The following is a 22,650-nucleotide window of genomic DNA, read 5'->3' as shown; positions in this document are numbered from 1 at the left end:
AACCCTCCGTTCCAGCACCTTGGAGTAGACTTTACCAGGGAGGCTGAGAAGTGTGATACCCCTATAATTGGCTTGGGCACTGTCCCCGACTTCCACGCAATGTTAAAGAGGCGTGTCATCCAAGACATCCTCTCCACACCCAGAGCTTTCAGCTTTTCTGGACGGATCTCATCAATCCCTGGGTCTTTGCCACAGTGTAGTTGCTTGACCTCCTCAGTGACCTCCACCAGGGAAATTGACGATTATCCCCCATTAGCCTCCACCTCTGCCTCTACCATAGAGGGCGTGTTAGTCGGATTCAGGGGTTCCTCAAAATGTTCCTTCCACCGTGCAATTACTTCCTCAGTTGAGGTCAACAGCGTCCCATCCTTACTGTACAGAGCTTGGATGGTTCCCAGTTTCCCCTTCCTGAGGTGGTGGATGGTTTTCCAGAAACACCTTGGTGCCAACCTAAAGTCCTTCTCCATGTCCTCTCCGAACTTCTCCCACACCCACTGCTTTGCCTCTTTCACGGCAGAGGCTGCAGCCCTTCAAGCCTGTCGGTACCTTGCAACTGCCTCCGGAGTCCTCCGGGATAACACATCCCGGAAGGCCTCCTTCTTCAGTCGGACGGCTTCCCTGACCACCGGTGTCCACCAAGATGTTTAAGGGTTACCGCCCCTTGAGGCACCTAAGACCTTGAGACCACAGCTCTCCACCGCAGCTTCAGCAATGGAAGCTTTGAACATTACCCACTCAGGCTCAATGCCCCCAACCTCCACAGGGGTGCCAGAAAAACTCCGCCGGAGGTGTGAGTTGAAGATCTCACGTGAGATCTGCTGAGTATATTTAGAATTATATATACAATGGCCAAAAAAATTAATTAAAAAAATAATAAAGAAGTGTCTTAAGCTATGCTCCACCACACTCAGAAAGACAATTATATTTCACAAAGTCAGGTTAAGTGATCAAATTGTTCCAAGCAGGAGCCTTTATTTAGATGATAGTAAGACCGGTTTGTTATGGAAGCTGGAACACAGTGAACTTATCCATATTGTATAATACATATCAAATACTGTATCTGTAATATAAATATATGTATTCAATTCGCTTTACCTATTATATGTGTAGTACACTGTGTCACACCTGTTGTAATCTAGTGATTTATTTACTTTTTTTTAAAGCTCTGTTGACATTTTACTTCTAAATGTAAGCCTGTTTTCCTGCCTCTGGCTAATGGCAACACCAATCTGTAACATGATGGAGATGAAATCTAGCATATGTAAGATTTTCTTCCTAGCTATTCTCAACTCACTATAAAATCACATGACAATAATCACATTTTCTGTTCTATAGTGGTAATGAATCAGAGGCACTGATAATGTCTGGGATTTTAGCAGTTTCTCTTTGAGTACATTGTACCCTTTAACTGTTAACTATCATGGTACACTGTGCGTTATCTTGAACATAACGTTTTGATTGTATCATATTGATTGTAAGTGATTGTGTGCCATAACCGTGTGTGGAAAAATTCTTTAAAAGGCTACAGTGTTTCGTCATATGGAAGGGATCTGAATCAGAAAGGTCACTAAATTATTAACAATTCTAAGTCTCTCTCTCTCACACACACACACAGACGCACACACAGGGTCTCAAATTTGTAGGAGCAAATTCCTTGCCATGGCTTTGCTGTTTAATATGAACATGAGGTTGTAAGTCTACAAAATCCTGCTGTTGTTTGACTGAGTGTAAAACAGCCACAGAACAAACATGGAGGTGAAAGGGATCTACTGAAATTTGCCATGGTGAAGGCCATTTGTGTCCTGAGCCTCTCATGGATGTTATTTGCGCCACACTTCATTTTCTCTCCGAGTGTGGGGAGGAGAGATAAAAAGCTGTGCTCTCTCTCTCTCTCTCTCTCTCTCTCTCTCTCTTTCACTCTCCTTCTGCTTCTGCAAGTACTGCTGCAATGCAGGGGTTTAACAAGGAAATGTGAAGCTAGAGGGCGCAGGCAGCACTTTCTCTTTTGTGCTCACTCACAGATGCACAAACAAAGGACATGCACGATGCATTCTTCCTTATAGTACGTGGCGTTTAATGTGATAACGCATAGGTTTAGTGCACCATTTCTGTGAGTGGCATCTTACATTTCAGCAAAAAGGAAAAGCATTGCTAATATAAGCAGTAAACTCCTTCAACCTCCTTTTATCAGTTAAACAGCCGCAGCTCATCGAGCAAGTCATTGGGTGTCTTATATTTGATTCTTTGGTTTCAAATGTAGCTAACAATTTAGGAAAGCTCATGACCAGTTTAGCATTGTGCTTTCATGGTAGTTGCGATTTGCCTCACAGGCAGTAGAAGACTCAAAAATGACAAACTACTTCACTCGTTTCCATTAACTGTTTTATCCTTGTCAGGGTCACGATGAATCCACTGCCTATCCTAGGAACACTGCAGAGCAGGGACGCATCCTGGATGGAATGCCAGTCTATTACAGGGCACCATACACACACACACACACACAAACACACACACACACAATTATTCTCACCAGTTTAGAGTTGTCAATCCACCTACAGCACAGAAAGTGACCACAGCACCTCAGCACCAAATCAAGGATGCTGGAGCTCTGAGGCAACAACATTACCCGCTGCACCAAAGGCACCACACCCAAAAAGAATTCAGTTCTAATAGTATAGTATAGTTCTAATTTTTGAGTCAGCACCAGCACTGATGGATTTACAGAGTAAAACAAAAAAGTAATTGAATTCAGATAAAAACGGAAACAGAAAGCAGCCTTTTATTGCAGAAATGCATTATTTATCCTGAGAGACTGTGAGCTGCAAATGGATTAGCCTTTAGCATAGTGCTTCCTTTTAGCCTCTTACTCAGAAAATCAAAGTTGAAAAGTACTGACACCAATTTTACTGAGAAGTACAGCAAATTTCTCCGTTAATCACCTTACATCACTAGCTATCTTTTTGACTGTAATTAGTAACTATTTGAGGCTTAATTGTTTTTTAATGCTGAAATTTTTCTTGCACTGCCATTATAGAAATGGCATGGAGCACACTTCTGGATCTATATATTATAATTATATATATATATATATATATATATATATATATATATATATATATATATATATATATATATTTATATATATATATATATATAATGCCACAAATTCATTGTCAATTCCTTGTTTTTTGTGTTACGTTTTGAAGAAGGGACCACTCTGTTTCACTTCAACTCTGGTTTGGGTTGAATATTGTTTGGATCTTGACATAAACCTAGCACTACGCAAACCTCTTCTCTGTTCAACTAATCAGTGCTTATTCTGACACAGCAATGCAGATTCACATGGTGTGTAGATTTTGGAGGTGTACACATTGACTCATCTGTGACTATGCTTACATATAAACCCTCTACTGTGTAATAAATTTATGAATAAATAAAATAATTAATGTATGTACATCTCCTCCAAAAGCATTAAGCAGCCCGATGATGGATGGGAATCAAAGTGAATTATAGAAAAGAAAAAAATGATATGTTTGATATGGCTAGCATCCTAAAATTTGAATGGTTTATAAGTCCTCACGTCATCAATAAGCAATGGGCTAGATAGATAATCATGGAGATTTTTTAAGTTAGCAAGACATTGTACACCGATCAGCCATAACATTGAAACCACCTGTCTAATATTGTGTAGGTCCCCCTTGTGCCACCAAAACAGATTTGACCTGTCGAGGCATGGACTCCACTGGACCTCTGAAGGTGTGCTGTGGTATCTGGCACCAAGACATTAACAGCAGATCCTTTAAGTCCTGTAAGTTGCGATGTGGGGCCTCCATGGATCAGACTCGTTTGTCCAGCACGTCCCCCAGATACTCGATCGGAGTGAGATCTGGGGAATTTGGAGGCCAAGTCAACACCTTGAAGTCTTCGTCATGTTCCTCAAACCATTCCTGAACAATGTTTGCAGTGTGGCAGGGTGGATCATCCTGCTCAAATGGCCATCCACTATCATTAGGGAATTCCGTTGGCATGAAGTGTACTTGGTTTGCAACAATGTTTAGGTCGGTGGTACGTGTCAAAATAACATCCACATGAATGCCAGGACCCAAGGTTTCCCAGCAGAGCATTACACTACCTCCCCAGGCTTGCCTTCTTCCCATTGTGCATCCTGGTGCCATCTCTTCCCCAGGTAAGTGGTGCGCATGCACCCAACCATCCACATGATGTAAAAGAAAACGATTCAGCAGACCAGGCCACCTTCTTCCATAGTCCAGTTCTGATGCTCACATGCTCATTGTAGGTGCTTTTGGTGGTGGACAGGGGTGAGACACCTTTCTATCATAACCAGCATTAACTTGTTCAGCAATTTATACTACAGTAGCTCTTCTGTGGGATCGGACCAGACGGGCTAGCCTTTGCTCACCACACACTTCACCAGTTGTCCTTTCTTGAACCATTTTTGGTAGGTACTTATACCTGCTGTTTTGGAGATGCTCTGACCCAGTCGTCTAGCCATCACAATTTGGCCATTGTCAAAGTCGCTCAAACCCTTACTCTTGCCCATTTTTCCTGCTTCCAACACATCATCTTTGAGAACTGACTGTTCACTTGCTGCCTAATATATATCCCACCCCTTGACAGGTGCCACTGTAACAGGATAAAGTTATTCACGTCACCTGTCAGTAGTTTAGATGTTATGGCTGATCAGTGTAGAACTCTAGGAATAAGGGATCTGAAGGGATGGTTGCCATGGCTCAAGAGTTTTAGCATGGATTGAGAGAGTATATGAAAGCTCAGCTGTTAGCTTTGCTGGACTGATAGTGAGGGTTATCGTGGAATAAGCAGCGACTGCAGCAGTGGTTGCAAAATGTAAAAGATGAAATGTTCTGAGCATCCGATAAGGATAAGATCAGAAGGATCAGATAAAATATATTGTAGCATAGATGAGATAGTGGTTAGGAGGTAACCCAGTATAGAGTTTGGCAAAAGGGGAACAATATGTCCTAGGTAATGTAGAGATAATGAGGAAGTGGTCAGAGTCCCCTGTAGAGAAAAAGATCCTTTTTAGAAAAACAATTGTGAGGCTATTTAAAGAAACATTATGTAGAAGCAGTTGTCTGGAGGATGTTAGTGAGACACAAGCACCTGCTTTGTCACAGTTTAATGTCATATTTCAAAAACTGCCACACAAACATCTAAAAAGGCTTTTCATTTGCATCTTCACTAAAAAGACCTGACTTCTCAGATTTCCTGACCTGATTCTCTTTAGTATAAACCATCTAAAAGCCCAGTAATGGAGTAAACACAAATGTGTTCATACTTTTCAGATGGTTTTCACTATGACCTTTCGTCCAAAACCACCGACATTTATCTGCTGAAAAAATATAGGCTTGCTTTCCGTGCTGAGGTGAGCAAAACACTTCAACACATGGTCCAAATAAACATATCATATTCGATCACTATAGCTCAGAGGATACGACCTACAGGTTTAACTCTAAGCAATAAAGCTGGCTTTTATTAATTTGCTTTGAAACATTTTTTATACCCTGAGGAATGTAGACCAAACCAGATTCATTGTCCCTCCTGTGACTATACACTTTAATTAAAGTCATATTAAAATATGATATGCCATAAGACATTTATTATACTTTAAAAACCAACACTGGTTAATGTGCTAACATCACACAACACTCATCACACATTGGTTAATTATGGCAAAGGTCTAAATCACCATAATAAAGGCACTTTATTTTGATTTAGTTTATGGAAGGAGTTTATTATCATAATCTATTTCTTAAAGAAACAATAACTTGTCTTTTTGGATTTCTTTTACTTCTATAGTGCATAATATTGTAATAATGCAATGCAATGTAATAAGAAAACATTCTTTTTTCACATGAAAACTGGTTTATTTCTAGTATACACATAGATACACATTGCTTATGTATGATGTATTGCGTTTGAAGGAAACAAATGGTTTGTTTTGCATATTCAATCCATAGACAAATTCTTATGATTTACAACACAAGACCATTGGATTTCCAGCTGTAATTTGGTATAATGACTAGTCACAAACTTTTAGTTTATAATTAGTTGTCAAACAAATAAAAGCAACAAAGAAAATGTTTTGTCTTGTTATGATTTTATGACTCATAATAATGGTCTAATGTATGGCAAATAATCTGGCAAACCAAAGGTTGAAACACTGCATCAAATTGGTCTGCATGGCTGTCGTCCCAGAAGGAAGCCTCTTCTAAAGATGATGCACAAGAAAGCCCGCAAACAGTTCGCTGAAGACAAGCAGACTAAGGACATGGATTACTGGAACCATGTCCTGTGGTCTGATGAGACCAAGATAAACTTATTTGGTTCAGATGATGTCAAGCGTGTGTGGTGGCAATCAGGTGAGGAGTACAAAGACAAGTGTGTCTTGCCTACAGTCAAGCATGGTGGTGGGAGTGTCATGCTCTGGGGCTGCATGAGTGCTGCCGGCACTGGGGAGCTACAGTTCATTGAGGGAACCATGAATGCCAACATGTACTGTGACATACTGAAGCAGAGCATGATCCCCTCCCTTCGGAGACTGGGCCGCAGGGCAGTATTCCAGCATGATAACGACCCCAAACACACCTCCAAGACGACCAATGCCTTGCTAAAGAAGCTGAGGGTGAATGTGATGGACTGTCCAAGCATGTCTCCAGACCTAAACCCTATTGAGCATCTGTGGGGCATCCTCAAACGGAAGGTGGAGGAGCACAAGGTCTCTAACATCCACCAGCTCCGTGATGTCGTCATGGAGGAGTGGAAGAGGACTCCAGTGGCAACCTGTGAAGCTCTGGTGAACTCCATGCCCAAGAGGGTTAAGGCAGTGCTGGAAAATAATGGTGGCCACACAAAATATTGACACTTTGGGCCCAATTTGGACATTTTCACTTAGGGGTGTACTCACTTTTGTTGCCAGCGGTTTAGACATTAATGTCTGTGTGTTGAGTTATTTTGAGGGGACAGCTAATTTACACTGTTACACAAGCTGTACACTCACTACTTTACATTGTAGCAAAGTGTCATTTCTTCAGTGTTGTCACATGAAAAGATATAATCAAATATTTACAAAAATGTGAGGGGTGTACTCACTTTTGTGACATACTGTATATATATATATATATATATATATATATATATATATATATATATATATATATATATATATAGGACTTATATTTTAAAATAAATGCTTTGGCATACTTTCTGTTCATTCTCTTGACTTCTGTTCAGTCACCGAATAACTTGCAGAGATAGATGGACAGAGAAATGTTTCCATTTTTATCGCCAAATTCCCCCAGTAATACGGCATGTCAGCATAGCAAAAGAGTAAAATAACATGTACACTCTTCACTTAAATGTGGTTTGTTTGAATGTGAATCAAACTTCAAAACAGTAACATTTCATCATTAGAGCCATAGTCAATTAATTTGTCAAACAGATTGCACATTTCTCTCTAGTTTGGGAACCAGTGGGACAAGTAGTACGGTTTTAAGCCTTGCAGGTAGTGAGGTTGATAGCAGTGATAGGAAAGCCACTGAAGTTGCCTGATCTATTTTCATTTAATTGGGTTTCTGTTCAACCAAAGGACGGAAATGTGAAGGATCCCCAGCATAGCTTTCCCCAGAGTTGATAAATACACTACTGCTTCTGTAAAGGACACTTTCCACTAGTTATTAAGGTATTACAGTGGCCTGATGGCCTCAACGCCATCACCAAGAAATACATATATAAACATTAGGACATTTATTACAATTATATTAGTCAGTCATCTGACTTAAACCCAATTCAGCATGCATTTCATCTGCTGAAGGCTAAATGCCCCGAGAACAAGCATGAAATGAAGACAGTTGCAGAAAAGGCCAGGCATCACCAAAGCATCACCAGAGAAGAATCCCAGCAACTGGTGATGTCTGTGGATTCAAGATTTCAGGCAGTCATTGACTGCAAAGGATCTCATATGCATTGCTTTCATTAACTTCAACTCCAATATACTATGGTAGGCATCTAAAATAACAATAACTTTGTCAGTCTCCAAATATCTTTCGACCTGTCTGGACATTACTGTATGAGCTGAGATGGGCAGCACTAGGGTTCAGTCAGTATTGTTGCTGCTTCACAGCTCCAGTGTCCTTGCTAAGATCCTAAGCTCAGGTCATTGTTTTCCCTGTGTCTGCATGGGTTTCCAGGTTCTCTCCCAAAATCATGGGTAGGTGGATTGACTATGATAAACTGCCCCTAGGTGTGAATGTGTGTGTGCAGGATAGGATACGCGTCGACCCTGACCAGGATAAAGCAGTTACTAAAGATGAATGAATAAATGAAAAAAATTCTCTGACACAAAAGAACGTACCCAAAAGCAGTAAGGCCTAGACAGCAAGCTTGTGTGAGGAAGACAGCTAATACGCTTACGCTTTACTGATGGAAATGCTCACAATTAACATTATATTTGTTGCAACAGAAAGCATGCAATTAATGTGCAAAATGCAGTCAGATTGTCATGTGATCTGAAAAGATGAAATAACAATAACAGGCCTAGTCGTGTCAGGAAAAACAGAAATGACTAAGCCTGAGACATCACTAGTCCTTCAAATCATCAGCCCCTGCCAGGAAAATTGTCTCAACCTCTCCTAAGGTTAAAAGAAACACCAATCAATACCAGCACTGCAGTTAAGGCATGATGGAGTTGTGTTATTTCACGAGTAGCTGAGCAGATCACCTCAGCTGGAGCTGATTGGAAAGGCCAGGGAGTTGTTAGGATTGTTCTGGAAGAGTCGTGGCCTCTTAGTGGCAGAAGGGTGTATCACAAATTAGGCTGCACTCTCCTCTGCAGTGCGCTTTTTTTTTTTTTCTTTCGCACGAAGGTCGAACAAATTAGGCCAGTCAGGCACCCTGGCCCACATGTATTCTTTCTAACACTCTACATGGTTCTCTGACACACACTCACATGCACCGTCACACACACTTACCCTTTCAGGCACCCAAAATAGTATACGCAGGTGGTCTGGGGACACTGCAGGTAGGAAGGTAGGAAACACTTTATCAACCCCAGAGTCAGACCGTCTACTGTAGAGTATCTAGATCTGGGTCAGTTTGACTGAACACCCTGCAAAAAGCTTAGCCCGTAGACAGACTAGTTCACACCTGTTATAACTGGCACTTAACTATATGTTAAAACAGACAAAAATTAACATGTTTTTAATATGCAGAGGACTGCAACCTATAATCATTTGCAAGACCATCAACTGCACACTCAGAGCATTATCTGTGAATAATAACTATATGGTAGCTATATGGTTATAATATCCTTGGTTGTGTACTTCACATGTCCTGTGATCAGCTTTTAAGGTGGAAAAAAAAAAAAGGAAAATATTTCAGAATCAGCAGATTGAGACAGGATGCTGGAGGCGTTTCTCAACATTCGCTTCTCTTTTAATAGCGGAATACCAGAAGAGGGCAGCAGGATTGTACAACTGACCATGCAGCAACTTATAGACTCCTGCAGATGGTGTCCTGACCTGATTGGCTCATGGTTTGAGCTGGTAATTCGATCGTGGTGTTTGCACACATCATCAATCACGCATTAATGAGTTTACAACAGAAGCAAACGCCATACGGCTGAATCAAAATGCAGAGCAGTGTTTCTATGCAGAGGCACAGAGATTGGCATACACACTGATGGGAAGCTTATAGAGGAAGTTATACATTATTTAGGAGAGTCCTGTAGATTTATTTTGGAATTTACTGTAGGCATATTGAGCCCATCTTGTGTTTAGTGCTCTGGAGATGAATAAATGAATTATTTAATATGAAAGACAATTGTGTGGTAAAACCTACACTGCTTTTTCATACCTCAGAGTTATAAATAAGGACAAATATGCAAATGATCTGCATAAACAGTAACACAAATTGTAGTGGTGTATTTATGGATATGGCTTCCAGGCTGCCATTCAAGGCAAAACAACATAATCCTAAAATTATTAATGCTGAATAATACATAACGTCTTGGCAAGAAACTAGAAAAAGAGAACATATAGAGTTATGGGTGACATTTGTCCTTTGTTCTAAATCACCAAACCTATTTAAACTAGCTTTTTGTGTTAAGTACTTTATTCAGCTTTCTTACTGTGTTTATGTTGCTTGTTTGTGGCAGGAGAAAATACATCTAAAACTGGCAGAGAAAACACCTACGTAATTCTGCTACACTGATATTCATTCATTTCTTAAATTAGACTCATTTAGAAAATTGCTAACTACTTGGCCATTTTGGTTCTTTTTTTAATCATGATAACAAATTTTGGCTTCCTCGATTAATTAAACATAGGCTGCGTAGGAATATCCCCACTACCCTATTATACAGTAGGCGAAAAAGCAGTACGCCAAAGGAGCAGAATGTCTGAAATCTCAGTATTCATAAATCAGTAGGCGAGAAATACCCAGATGACATACTGCTTCCACCGAGATTCTGCAATATGGAAGCAATGGACACTGCGCTATCCCATGAGGCAACGAGACTGGTGCTGTCAGAATCAAAAATGGTGGAAGGCAACACATCCGCTCTTTTTAAGTTGCAGGTGACACGACAGTGCCGACATGATGGATGTAGTATGCCCGGATTGTATTCTTACTACACACACATACTGATCAGTAATGTTTCAACGGCCAAGCAGTAAGCACTGAATCGAATGCAGTAGGTACTGTCACAGTACGTGATTTCGCCATAATCGACTGAGATGTTGGTGAACTTAATTGTCTGACATGGCTTATTGATCATTATCGATTCAGTTTGGATGGATGCATACTGTTATGGCATCTATCCATCAATCCATCTATCCATCCATCTTTCGTTGGTTTAAGACACACTGATTTAATGTGAACAGTCTACCTTTGATTTACAAATCCGATAGAATAAATCCTTATAATGTACAATAAGGAAGAAGGCTGACGTTGCTTTATAATGTAAATGATAAAACTATTACTGTAACTGGGCAACACTGTGGTGCAGCCACTCCACAGCTCGACGGTTTCAAATTCAATCCTGAGCTCGGGTTACTGTCTGTGTGAAGTTTTGCGTGTTCTCTTCGTGACCGAGTGGGTTGTCTGGTTTCCTCCCACTTCCCAAAAGCATGCAGACAGTTGTGCTGCATTAGACTTACCTCGGACACAGGAAGTCGGAGCTCAGAATTATTTCATTAATGACCTCTGTGTGTTTGAGGAACAACATGGGATAAAAAACCTTGGATGCCTCCATGTTCAACTGTATAGCCAATGTTTTAGATTTAACACGCTGATATGTCTGTATGTTGATTGAGCTAAAGCAAATACTTGTATATACAGCATAACTCATTTAAATGTAAGAGGTGCTAGTTTGTTTACTGCTGATGTTGAGTTGACATCATTTGCTGAACTTGGACTCGAAGAGACCATCCCTAGTTAGAATTCTGTAGGAATTCTCAATTGAGGGTCTTTTCTTTATTGAGTTACAACCTTTAGCTGAATACAGCATTGGAATGATGACTCTAAATTGCTCCTAGGGGTAAATGAGTGTGAATGTGTGTGCACGGTGCCCTGCGATGATCGGCATTACGTCCAGGATTAGGCTTTGGAGCCACCATGACCCTGACCAGGATAAAGTAGTTACCGAACATGAAGGAATAAATTACTGTAACTATTTTTCAAAAGTGTATTTGAAAGATGTCCCCTCTGAAAGTATTGGAACAGCAAGGCCAATTCTGTTTTTTTTTCCGTTATACTGTACATTGAAGACATTTGGGTTTGAGATCAAAAGATGAATATGAGAATATGAGAATTTCAGCTTTCATTTCCTGATATTTACATCTAGATGTGTTAAACAACTTAGAACATGGCACCTTTGGAGCACACCACCCAATTTTTAGGTGAGCAAAAGTATACGAACAGATAGTCTTAAAGTAAATTAAAGTAAATAACACAATATTTGCATGTCCCTTGCTTGCAATAACTGTATAAAGCTGGTGACCCACTGACATCACCAAACTGTTGCAATCTTCTATTGTGATGCTTTTCCAGGTTTGTACTGCAGCTTCTTTCAGTTGTTACTTTTGGGAGGGTTTTTTCCCTTCAGTCGCCTCTTCAGGAGATGAAATGCTCCTCAATTGGATTAAGGTCTGGTGATTGACTTGGCAAGTCTAACACCTTCCACTTTTTCCCCTTGATGAAGTCCTTTGTTGTGTTGGCAGTGTGTTTTGTGCCATTGTCTTGCTGCATGATGAAGTTCCTCCCACTTAGATTGGATGCATTTCTCTGTAAATTGTAAGGCAGATTGTTTGTAGACTTCGGAGGCAGATGTGGATTTAATTCTGCTGCTACAATTATGAGTTACATCATCAATAAAGGTCATGAGCCCATTGAAGAAGCAGCCATGCAAGCCCAACCCATGACAATACCTCCACCATGCTTGATGAGATCATATGTTTTGGATCATGAGCAGATCTTTTCATTCTCCACACACTTTGGCCTTTCTATCACTTTGGTAGCTGTTAATCTTGGTTCCAGAACTTTTATGGCACATTTCTGTATTTCACCTCTGCAAATTCAAATCTGGCTTTCTGGTTTTTACTGCTCATGAGTGGTTTGCATCTTGTGGTATGGTCTCCATATTTCTGCACTTGAAATCTTCTTTGAATAGAGGATTGTGATATCTTCACCCCTGCCCTGTGAAGGTTGTTGGTGATGTCACTAACTGTTGTTTTGTGGGGTTTTCTTCACAGCTCTCACAATATCTCCATCATCAGCGGTTGTTGTTTTCCTTGGCCAACCTGTTCCATGTCTGTTTGTTAGTACACCGGTGGTTTCGTTCTTTTCAGGACATTCCAAATTGTTGTACTGGCTGTGCCCAATACTCGTGCAATGGCTCTGATAGATTTTCCATCTTTTCTCAGCTTCAAAAGGGCTTTTGTTTATGTTTATGTTTAAAATGTATTTGAATAAAAGTATTGCTTATTTTAACAGCATGGACTGACACATTATTTAATTTTGCCCTTAATGAAACTGCATTTCCATATTTTGATCCAGCCTAAACATTTCCCAGATGTTGACAGCAAATCAAATTGGTTTAAAAATGTGGTAAAAGTTCTCATAGCAGAAAAGACCAAATTACACATGGAAAGATTTCATGAACAACACATCGGGGGGGCATACCTAAAGAATAAGTCTGATATCCTTGTTTTAAAAAAGTAGCTGTAGTATGTCAGTGAATTGCGACACATTCAGAAACAAAAGTTAGTTAGAACGTGAATAAGCTGGAGCTCCATTTGCACCATGTTCCCTCCTAAGTTAGAGTTCTCGTGCACGATTTCACATGACAAAACGGTAGCAGTGATGTTTCCTTCCTTCCTATGTTTTTTGTTTAAAAATGATTACTCTGTGTTAATACTGTTAAAAGGTTACAACATTTTGCATGCTCATTAATCTGTAGCTAAAGAAAATGTAAACAAACCCAATTGTGGCAAATCTTCCCTTAATATTTGTCCTTTTTATCCATGTCACCAGTGGGGGTTATTGTTATCTCTTGTTGGCTTAACAACTCCTTCAGCAGCTTTTTGCCATCCATTCAGGCTTTTTCATTGATTCACTGATTACTCATGATCTCTGCAGTTTATTACCATATGGTCACCTCCTTCGACGCCTCTTAATTCTACCACCCAAACATTACATCATTTTCTTAATTGGATCTAATGTTCATGTCTCTGGTTACATCAATATATCCGAATATCAGAAGGATATGGGATGTAGCGTTCAAATGTTTTGCACAAAACAAGGCTAGGTTATGATAGTAGTTTTGAGCATGAAAAGCACATTTACTAGTTTCCTCCTGTCAAAGGGGAGCAGAATGAAATGGGACCGCGGAAAAAAAAATGTCTTCAAGCTACAACTGGACCCGTCTCATTGAGTCTGGTTTAGCTGATTCTCTTCAGCATTGATTAATTTCTCCTTCCATCCTCATTTATAATCACCACACTGCAGCATTAGTGTTTTTCATTCCTCCATGCCTCTATCACTCACACACACAGTAATGTGGTATAATTTAAAACCAGTCATTTAAATGTATGATTCCACTGAGGCATCTGGCAGCAGTGCACTGAGGTTCTGCCAGTGCAGTGTGTATGTGTGTGTGTTACTCAGTGGGTACACACTGCACCAGCAGCCATGTGTAACAGCGTGCCTGTGCCAGGCTGCGCTGCTGTAGGCCACAGTCATCAATGGATTCAGGAGCACACATACGCTGACTTACACTGACACACACACACATCAATTTTCTGTTGGTCAGCAGAAAATTCCTCCAGCCCTGAGGCACTGAACCATTAGAACATCATGTGCCACAGCTCCGCCTTCTTTACAGCGTTCACGTCAACAACATTTACAAATAAGGCACCATTAAGATGATCATGAGTGAATGTGTGCAAGCAGTGAATATCATAAAAACCTTCAGGATTTAAAGCCAGTGCTGCTTTAGTGCAGTTATGATAGATATGGAAATTCTGGCATGGTGCTTGAGACTTGATATGCTCCAAACATTATCCTCATTGAGCTACTGAGTTTAGGATGCTGTGACACGAGGAGCTGATTGACAAGACAGAAGACATAGAAACGTGAAAGCATTGTCATCGGGAGAAAGTACATGAATTAAACATCCTATGCAGTGGACAGCATCAGCATGCAGAGTGAAACACAGCTGGATAAAGGGCACAAATCAGTGGCGGGAAAAATGGGGGGGGGGGGGGGGGGCGTGGGGGGTTGAGGGCATGGGTAGTGATACTAATAACTGGTTTCCATAAATATAACACTTCATGGAACTGTCACACATAGATCATCAGAATTTGTCACTGATCATCAGAAGTCATGGCACTCTTGGTAAATATGAGCAATTAAGGCAGTGAAAAGTTGTCGTTATTGTTTAAACTTTTGACCTTTTATTAAACAAATTCACAAAAATACTCTGTTCTCATGGATAACAAATAACTGCGAACACAACACAGGTTTATCCAAAAAATATCTTTGTTAAATATAGGTGAGCAACATTATTGGCACCCCTATGAATCCATTTGAGAAAAATCTATTTGAAGTATATTCACATTTATATTTTGCATTTTTTTAGTACACCTGGCGGACTAGGAACAGGAAATTGTTCAACCATGAATTCCCTTAGTCATTCATAACAATGGGTAAGACCAAGGAATATAGCTGTGACGTGCGGCAAAAGGTTGTTGAGCTTCACAAAATGGGAAGTGTCTATAAGAAAATAGCAGAAGCATTGACAATGCCCATTTCCACCATCAGGGCAATAATTAAGACGTTCCAGTCAACTGGAAATGATAGGAATCAACCTAGAAGAGGATGTGTGTCTATATCGTCTCAACGCACTGTGAACAGGATGGTTTGAGTGGCCAAAAATCCTCTAAGGATCACAGCTGGAGAATTGCAGACGTTATACAATTGCAGACGTTGTGTCTTGGGGTCAGAAAGTCTCCAAAACTACAATCTGAAGTCACCTACATCACCACAAGTACTTTGGAAGGGTTTCAAGAAAAAAACATCTACTGTCATCCGAAAACTCTCACTCTCAAGCATCTTCAGTTTGCCAGACACTACTGGAACTTCAAATGGGATCGGGTTCTATGGTCATGATGGTGGATCTTTAATGTTTTGGGGCTGTTTATCTGCCAGAGGACCTGGACATTTTGTTAAGATACATGACATCATGGACTCTATCAAATATCAACAGATATTAAATGAAAACCTGACCGTTTCTGCCAGAAAGATTGAAATGGGTCGTGGTTGGATCTTCCAGCAGGACAATGATCCAAAACAAATCAACACAAAAGTGGTTTACTGACCACAAAATCAAGCTCCTGCCATGACCATCCCAGTCCCCTGACTTAAACCCATCGAAAACCTGTGGGGTGAACTGAAGAGGAGAGTCCACCAGTGTGAACCTCAAAATGTGAAGGATCTGGAGAGATTCTGTATGGAGGAACGGTCTCTGATCCCTTGCCGTGTATTCTCCAACCTCATCAGGTATTATAGGAGAAGACTCAGAGCTGTTATGTTGGCAAAGGGAGGTAGCACAACGTATTGACTAAAAGGGTGCCAATAATTGTTGCACACCTATATTTAACTTTTTTTTTTTTTTGATAAACCTGTTTTGTTTGCAATTGTTTGATATCCATGAGAGCAGAGTATCTCTTTGATTATTTTTTTTAAAACAAAAGAGCAAAAGCTTAATCAACAAAGACAATTTTTCACAGTCTTCTTTGCTCATATTTACCAAGGATGCCAATATTAGTGGAGGGCGCTGTATGCCAATCATGACACTGGCATTGTTTATCCAAACTACAACAAATGTCTATCTAATTCAAAACTTTATTATTTATTCTACTGCATTTTACTGACTACTGGGTACAAATAACAATCGCTTAATACCAACTTGTATTTTATTGTCTGTGATGCTGAGCTGATAAGCACATACGGACAAAATATACCTGCTTCTCTCTAGATTTCTTCTACATTCAGAATAATGCTAGCTAATCAAGTTGATATGTCAGGTAAAGTATGAAGCAGCTAGTCCACCTACAACCATGACGTCTACACAAACAAACATCTTCGACATTCAATTCATATAATAATTAAAATGTTACCTGCTTACATCAGAGATTTGTTTTTTATTTCTATTTTTAGAGATTCAGCAGAGTCATTACGGATCTTATTAACAACAAAAAAGGCAATTAAGGTAAAGCTCCAAATGTGTTTAAACAAACAAACAAGATTGTAGAACGGCATGGCTCGGAGAGTAGTGCCGGCTACAAGGTTTATATTAACTCTCTCGTTCTAATACAGTACCTATCATAACAACTTATACATGAACCTCTATGGTGGACGCTCCACATAAACAGATCAAATAAAACTGTGTATAATAGTTGATACGGTAGCTTTCTGTAAGGAGATATTTCTTTAGCATTTATTGAAGGAGACCACAGTATGAGCTTTGTAACAGTCAGAGATAAAGCTGTAACTTGAAGTATTCCTGGTATCTTAGGCTACGTCCATATTAATCCGGATAAATTTGAAAATGCCTCTTTTTCTCTACGATTTGTTAGAGAAAAGATGCAGGCCAACGTTTTTACCCATGCGCGGTATAGGGATGTTTTTGGAAAGCATTTGAAAACGGCAGTTTAAAATGAAAATACTGTTTTCACATCTATCCGGATTAACGTGGACATAGCCTTTGGTAAAATGGCAAGCTTATTCATTTAATTGTTTATCGCTGCTATAATATAAGTTGTTTCCACGACATTAAACATAGGTCAGGACGTGCTGTTAAAGGAAAATAATCAACGACAGGACGGTGTGATGCAGCGGAGTTACTATATACAATATGTCCAAATATACCTAACAAGATATGTTTATCATTTGCATTAGATGAATTAGATAGCTAACTAACCAATAGGATCAGCTTGCCGTAACGATGTCGTTATGCTCTAATACTTGGACCGTGGTGGATTCAGACCTTTAAGCAAATCATTTTTATATGAAAACACTGAGAAAATCTGTGTTTTCAATGAAAAAAGTGTGAGCTTCCATGATTACATTTACTTTTTCCTTGATCATTCTTACTTTATCCTGTTCAGGGTCATGGTGGGTCCAGATCCTGGGAACACTAGCCATGTGAGGTGGGAGGAAACTGGAGAACCCAGAGGAAACCCACGCAGTCACAAGAGAGCTTCTGCAATGCCGCACAGACAGTAACCTGAGCTCAGGATTGATCCGGGAAACCTGGAGTTGTGAGGCGACAATGCTACCCACTGCACCAACATACAATGCTTACGTTACCTTTCCATTCCTCTTATTATTATTATTAATTAATATTATTATTCATTATTATCATAGCATTTATTCCATCTGTGGTAAGTGTGAATGACACATATGAATGACCCTGATACACAGTGTGAAACTGCAGCATTATTGCTACAGGGAAACCCGATTCAATTTCATGAGCCATCAACTAGATATTCATTTTAAACTCATACTGTGGATGAGTTGTTTCCCCTCAGTGTCCTGCACATGCACACACACACACACACACACACACACACACACACAATACCAACCAGCCAGTGCTATTCAGTATCCAGTAGGTAGTGTGTGTGTGTGTGTGTGTGTGTGTGTGTGTGTGTGCGCGCATGTGAGTGATGCCTCTGTCAAGGGGCTCTGCTTTATATCTCAGTGGGTACCTTCATTACGCCTGGCCCGCAATAAGGACAGAACTGAAACGAACATACGCGTACCTCGCACCCCTCCAACCCTCAGTCTGATACCTCGCCAGCTGTTCTCCCTGATCCTCTGCAATCGATGAGATTGCCTTCTGAATTGCTTTCCTTTTTCATCACACCAGTGCAGGTCCCATTGTGCTGGGAAGGAATTTCTACATGTGGTAGCAGCAAGAGATTTACTGAGTCGAATACACAATGCTAGCGATCGCTTATCGTTCACCTCAGACCGGTCTGCTTTAACCAGCCTTCAATAAGAACTGAATGAACAACTCCCACTATACACACACCTACACACACACACGCAATCAAATTTATATATATATATATATATATATATATATATATATATATATATATATATATATATATAGAGAGAGAGAGAGAGAGAGAGAGAGAGAGAGAGAGAGAGAGAGAGAGTATACTACTGTATATTCAAAATTATAAGATTTTAGTAAATATTCAATTCTTCCATGTCACATTTTCTCAATGGGAAGTATATTTCAGTGAACAAGATTTATGGGAGTGAAGCTCATCTATGTGAGTGCTGATAGGAAGAGCTGTCTCAGCAAAAAGCGGCTGACCTAGCTTTATTGGCTGATCAATAGATAGATAGATAGATAGATAGATAGATAGACAGTTTGATAGATGGATAGATAGACAGACAGTTTGATAGATGGATAGATAGACAGACAGTTTGGTAGATAGACAGTCTGATAGATAGATAGATAGATAGATAGATAGATAGATAGATAGATAGAGAGATAGACAGATAGATAAATAAATTGATGGATGGATAGATAGATAGACAGTTAGATAGATAGATAGATAGACAGACAGACTGATAGATAGACAGGTAGATAAATAAATCGATGGATGGATGGATAGATTTCACTGATCAGTTGTTTGATGTATGGCCTACACTTTTATTGTTATCCCTTTTAGAGACTACATCTTGTACATAATCAACTCTAGTCAGTATATTTAAGGAGGCAACTTTACTTTTTTTTCTTTTCTTCTTCTTTTTTTTTTTAGGCTCATAGTCTCAGTGGCGTTATGCCTAAGGCAAACAATAAACCTGAATACACTATCCAGTGCTGCCACAGTGCATCCTGCCATGTGTGCCTCTTATCATACGTAACTCTTGGCTTGGTTCAGAAGGTACTGAGCAGTTCCACCCTGTCCGACCCTTATTCTGCATTCTCCACACATCGGCCGCTCTTATGTAACCAGACACTGCAGAGCGCAGACTTTGCCTGGGCGGGGACATAAAGTTGGACTGGAGAGAAGCCTCTACCCCCCCTCCTCCTCCTCCTCCTCCATCTCCTCCATCACCCTCCACCCCCATCCATGCACCACTTCAGTCCTCTACAGAGCATTTTCACTGTTACCAACTTCAAAAGAAAGAACAAATAAATAAACACATGGCTGCGGGTACGGATTTCCATTATAACCTGCAGGACAAGCTGAACAGCATCACCTGAAAGAAAAAAATCTAATAAAATAAAGAATCACTACTGCAAAGGGAAAAGGATGCTTACCTTGTTCTGGGGTACTGTACTGCGACAGATGTACCCTGCTGGAGAAAACTTCACCAAATTCGGCAGGACTCTCTCTGCAAAAAGGAAAGCTGAAATTTCACAGCACTTTGCTTTTGATCCTCCTTATAAAAAAAAATTAATTTAAAAAAAAGTACATCTTTTTGTGCAGCGTTGTTGTTGTTGTGTTTCTTCTCTTAAGGTCCCCAACGTTCACACAGATTGACACACACACCTCGCGGCGTTCAGTGCTGGGACCGGCGGATGCGCAGATACACACATTTTCATTCTCACACACCGCAATCGTCTCTCAGCATCGCAGCCTCCGGCGTTTCGCTGCTGTATTTCCCGGCAGCGCGCTCTGATTGGCCATCGGAAACTCTCCTTCTCTACGATTGGTCGAGCGTGAGGGGGGGTTTTTTCCCCCTCGCCGCACGCGCTCCGAAGTAGCCCCACCCCCTTTCCTCTTCTACAGTAGTTCATATGCCTACTACATGAGTCAGTATGTAGGTTCCGTCCCAAACCGCATGATAGCGTACTAAACAGTGTGTCATCAAGTGCGCCATTATTGAAGTGCAGTATTCACATACAATGATTAGGACGCTATCATGCGCTTTTGGAGATGTATGGATGGGATATCAGATTCCAACTGGAAGTGAGCAGTGTGTGTGTGTGTGTGTGTGTGTGAGGGAGGGAGGGAGGGAGGGGGGCTGCCAGGAGACTGTCCGCAGATTTCCCTGCTCACTCAGCATCCCACCGTGTGTGTGTGTGTGTGTGTGTGTGTGTGTAGGACAAGGAGGGAGGGAGGGAGGGAGATGAAGAAGGTGTTTTTCAGTAGTTCTGCAGTACCACTAGCCCAGTCTGCCTGTGCTTTTTTTTGTTGTTGTTGTTGTTGAAAGCAGCATGTAGGTAATATGCTGTGTGTAAATTATTCAACACTGTGGTGAACTCACAAGAGCAGCCTGTATACTTCAAGGGTTTGCAGTCAGAAACTCCAGAAATTACACCACCAATTGGCTTCATCAGCAACCTCATTACTCACTGTCAGTCTCTCTCTCACTACAGCACAACCCTGCACCAGAATGCGCTTTCTGCTCGCTTTCATCAGCCTCGGTATACACCAACACCAAGAGCCTGTTCCCAGCATGTGGGTATAGTATATGTATTTGTTGAAGGTAATATATAAAACAAAATGTCAGTAATGCTCCGATATGTTTAGTTTCTCTTAGTTCGACTAAAAAGCCAGGGATTTTTTTTCCCTCCTCAGCTCCCCTTCAGCTCCTTTCTTCTGGTTTGCGTCGTGGTGCCTCAGCGCTAATGAAATGCACTTGATCAGCATCTGAAATCAATCAAATAAAGGGACACCGTCCTTGGCGAAGCTATAAATGATTTTATGGAGTAGAAATTCCCTCTGACGCATTACTTAGAGCCTAGACCTGATTAATACGCTTAAAATCTAAGGTTTTAGAGGTTGTAATGTTCTTTCTTGAAAGGTTTTGACGGTGATAACACACCACAGCTATTTCAGTATTTGTGATCGATAGTATGTTTACTTTTGGGAAATCAATGCACAGATAACATCTGGGATACGAATGCTAAATGGACACGTGAGCCCAAAAGTGAGTCTATGATTAGATTTATCAGAGACTGAGGCGGCAGCAAAACCTTTTAGCGAGTAACAGACATCCAAATGGTGTTGTTCTGCTGCATCTGGAGAAATCTTTGGCACTGCAGGATTTAGCTTTAGGCAGACGTCTTCTTGTAAATTAAAGGAGAAATTCAAGCAGGACGTAACTGAAAAAACAAAACAAAAAACGCTCATGAGCATCGAACTACTCAGACATGATTTTGGCAGTTATTTTTACTCTGGGCTCAGTGAACGTCCCTTATAAATAATAAAAAGAAGAAGAAGAAAAAAAAACAACCACACACACACACACACATCACCGACTCAGCAAACAGTGGATTGTTTCCATGTCCTTTTTGGTGCAGTAAATGCTAAATGCATTTCCATAGCTCATGTTAAGCTGCTGAATCATGTAGTTGTGACACGGAGCGTCATTTGTTTGCTCAGCTGGCTTGACACAACAGCAATGAATGGCATGCACCCTGAACCTGATCGGATCCATTTCATCCTTGCACAATGTCCTAATTGATGCAAACAATAACAAGTAGTTGAGCAGTTAATAGAATGACAATGAAAAAAATGGTTAGGGATGTTTGTATTCCATTACCTACTCACCAGTATCGCATGTTTAAGATCAGGATAGACTGCCTGCTCCTGGGATGTCCAGTATTATCCACAAAAGGCTGGAGCCTACAGGTTTTCTTTACAACTATACCAAGAGCATCCCTGGTCCAAGTCATCAGGCGTTTGAGAACAGACAACAGTTGATTGAGTTAAAGGGGGGGTGCGCCTTCTTGACTGGAATTTAAACCTGCATCCACACTGGTTCTTTGTGGATAAAGTTGGAGTTCCCTGGCATGTACTCCATTGTGCATTCCATTTTACACACTTATACAGAGTGACTTACATTTATCTCGTTTATACAGTTGAGCAGTTGAGGTTTAACGGCCTTGCTTGGGGCCAAGCAGTGACAGCATGGCAGTACTGGATTTTGAGCTCACAACCTTGTGATCAGTGGTCCAGGGTCTTGGTTGCTTAGCTACCGCCTGCTAACACACTTGTTCCATCTTTTAGATGGTTTGGTAATCAAATAATTGATCATTAGCTGATCAACTAGATATGACAGTTTCAGGGCAAACCT

General features: G+C 40.5%; 1 protein-coding gene across 2 annotated transcripts in view; it reads right to left on the bottom strand.

Annotated features, from left to right (window-relative positions):
* LOC108272263 (synaptotagmin-2) overlaps positions 1-20,206 on the bottom strand; it is a 56,190-nt gene extending 35,984 nt beyond the window's left edge. The window contains exon 1 of one of the 2 annotated variants that reach the window (XM_017480573.3): positions 19,886-20,206. The gene's annotated coding sequence lies outside the window, so the exon portion shown is untranslated. The remainder of the gene's footprint in view (positions 1-19,885) is intronic. The other variant, XM_053683714.1, reaches the window with a different exon arrangement.
* Between the last annotated feature and the right edge of the window lie 2,444 nt (positions 20,207-22,650).

This window comes from Ictalurus punctatus, chromosome 11 (genome assembly GCF_001660625.3).
Source record: "Ictalurus punctatus breed USDA103 chromosome 11, Coco_2.0, whole genome shotgun sequence".
Taxonomy (NCBI): domain Eukaryota; kingdom Metazoa; phylum Chordata; class Actinopteri; order Siluriformes; family Ictaluridae; genus Ictalurus; species Ictalurus punctatus.
This window is presented reverse-complemented; position numbering and strand designations above follow the sequence as displayed.